This window comes from Choloepus didactylus, chromosome 6, assembly GCF_015220235.1.
Source record: "Choloepus didactylus isolate mChoDid1 chromosome 6, mChoDid1.pri, whole genome shotgun sequence".
Lineage (NCBI taxonomy): Eukaryota > Metazoa > Chordata > Mammalia > Pilosa > Megalonychidae > Choloepus > Choloepus didactylus.
Window position 1 is genome coordinate 29,138,131 of NC_051312.1, and position 3,035 is coordinate 29,141,165.

Here is a 3,035-nt window from a genome sequence, read left to right on the forward strand (position 1 = left end):
AAACATGGGAGGTGAGGTTCCATTTTGCAGTGGCTGTTGTCCACATCTTTCATTCCCAACTTCTATTCCTGATGTAGTTTACAGTTGTTGATATCACCACATCATCACATCTGATCTCCAGAGTGAGAGTAAGGAAAGAAATCCAGGGGCTGATACTTAGAATGAGGCACAATATAAATTTATAGCCACTGTTCCTAGGGATGTCAATTGATATTATTGGGAGAGGTTGACAAAGAAAAGAAGGCCCTACAGGGTGTTTACATCAAATGTTGTCTGCCCCTGATGTCTTATTTTTGTCTAGGCCAAAATACAAGTGGTGCATATGGATTTCATCTAAAGTGAGCATACTGGAATACAACTAAAGGAAGGATATTCTTTTTTGGTAAATTTACAAAGGCTCTTTTTTGCATTACATTTGCAGGATCACTCATTCATTTATTTATAATTAATTTTGAATGATATCTTGGAGTTAGCAGTGTGAAAAACAAAGGAGATATAATGGTGAACAAGACAGACAAGGGTCTTGACTTTATGGAGATTTGAGTCTAGGGCAGGAAATTTCTCCACACTAGTCCTCACCTGCTTATTTACATCTAACTATTATGACAGGACATTTATATTGACCATACCAGTACACAGATGGACACAGATGAAACTAAGGTTCCCATTAAACTCCCTTCTGGCTGAACAACTATATTTGTTTAGCACATTTTTTTTTTTTTAAATCAGAACTTTAAATAGGGTGTGTGGAATTGGTGTTTGTGTAGGATTTAATCCATGAATTTTTAGTGGACACACGCATGGACAAAAAAAAGGAGGTATAAAAGGAACCTCTCAACAAAATAGCAAGGTGAGAATATTCCTATTTTCCTTAGTTTAGAGAGATGTCTAAGACCAGTAATAACTGTTCCCTATCCTCAATTTAGACACAATAACCATAGTAAAATACTTAGAATGATGTATTGGTAAGGCTGTAGGAACTTATGCCAAAACTATTGAACTTTTTCTCTCATATTCTTTAAATAAACATTTTTGGGTGAAAAACATGATTTTACACAGAACTAAATTTAGCACTGATTGCTTTTTTCAGGGCACCTTTCACATCCTTATTCCTCAGGCTATAGATGAGTGGGTTTAACATAGGGATCAAAACTGTGTAGAAAACAGAGGCCAATTTGTCAGTGTCCATTGAGTAACTCGAGCTTGGCCGGAAATACATGAACAAGAGCGTACCATGGAATAGAGCCACAGTGGTTAAGTGGGAGGCACATGTGGAGAATGCTTTGTGTCTCCCCTCAGCTGAATTCATTTTAAGGATGGTAGTTATTATATAGCTGTAGGAGACGAGGACAGTGACAATACTGCACCCCACAACACAGCCAATGAAAGTGAACATTACTATCTCATTGACTGATATATCTGAGCAGGAGAGAACTAGTAAAGGTGGGACATCACAGAAAAAGTGATTGATGACATTGAAATTGCAGAATGACAATTGAAATGTGCAGCAAGTGTGGATTGCTGAATCCACCAAGCCTACAATATAGGCACCAGCCAGTAGCTTAGTACAGACCCTCTTGGACATGGCAGTTAAATAAAGAAGTGGATTACAATGGCTACATAATGGTCATAGGCTATGACAGCCAACAGGAGACATTCCACATCTGCAAGTGCCCCCCAAAATACATCTGGATGGCACACAAATTATACGGAATCTTCTTTTGTTCAGATAAGAAATCAGCCAGCATCCTGGGAGAGACAGTGGAGGAGTAGCAGACATCACAGAAAGACAGACTGCTCAGGAAATAGTACATGGGTGTGTGAAGCCTGGGGTCCAGCTTAATCAGTAGAATCATCCCTAGATTGGCAATCAAGGTTGTGCCATAAACGAGGAGAAAGAGCACAAAAAGCATCTGCTGCACATCCTGTCTGCCAGAGATTCCTAAGAATATGAAGTGAGCAAACAAAGTGCAGTTCTCAGTAGCCCTCATTCAGATCTATGAAATCTCTGGCACTGAAAGAAGAAAATGAAAGTGGAGGGTTAACAATATCTTCCTGTCTTAATAGTTTAATCACTTGTCCATTCTCATTTTCAGTGATTAAAAAAAGAAAGAATGCTAGAACTGCTTGAAGTGAACTGACTCAACTGGAAATATATCAGACAATGCAAATCTATGAAATTGTAATGTTAATTATATATCTTATATTTGTCTAGCACTGCACAGATTTTGCAACAAAACTTATCCAAATTAAATGTTATTTCCACATCCACTTATGTAGTAGTCATAATTTTTACTAAATCTGTTTCATAGATTAATAAATTGATATCACAAGATTTCAAAATCATAGTTCTTACAACTAATTGGTTCAGATAATCCACATCTTGTGACAAGAATTTATTTTTCCAATTTCATAGTTTGACCCTATGATAGAGATATTTAGTCAAGTTAGAAGTGTAGGTAATGAGTTATTTGCAATATTTTTCCTGCCAGATAGTCCAAAATTCTGAAGCAAGCAGAGCTATGGCAGGTTCCTGGGTACAACATTTCTCCTTTTCCCCATTAACCCTTCAGGTCCTATCCAGCCTCAGTAAACAACCATGCATCTTATTGTTACAGGGATGGACATAGTCTGGGATTCAGGATCCATGGAACAGGAATAGTCAAGCCAGCTGGAGAAAAGGGTAGAAATGTCTCCATGAGCAGTGGGCTGAAGAGGCAGACAGGAATATACTAGGGCTAAGTGCTTCTCTTACAAAGTTGCTGTTACACAGAGGAAACACTGAAGAATATTTTAGACCTAATAACACAGATGCTAATAGTGTGGGATCAGAGAAGCAAGAAATGAAGTGTGCTACCTCTGCCATGGTCTACTAGAGCTCTTGTAGACTCTGTTTACAAACAGACACATAATAAAAATCCTCAGACTCAACTCCCATACCCTCCAACAAAGCCATGTCTGAACTGTACCAATTCCCAGAAGTTGTTTTGTTTGTTGTATTGTTTTCTTTGATCCATATTTGTCTTTGATACCTC

General features: G+C 38.0%; 1 pseudogene; it reads right to left on the reverse strand.

Moving 5' to 3' along the window:
• Positions 1-1,051: 1,051 nt before the first annotated feature.
• LOC119536849 lies at positions 1,052-1,991 on the reverse strand (annotated as a pseudogene).
• Positions 1,992-3,035: the final 1,044 nt, after the last annotated feature.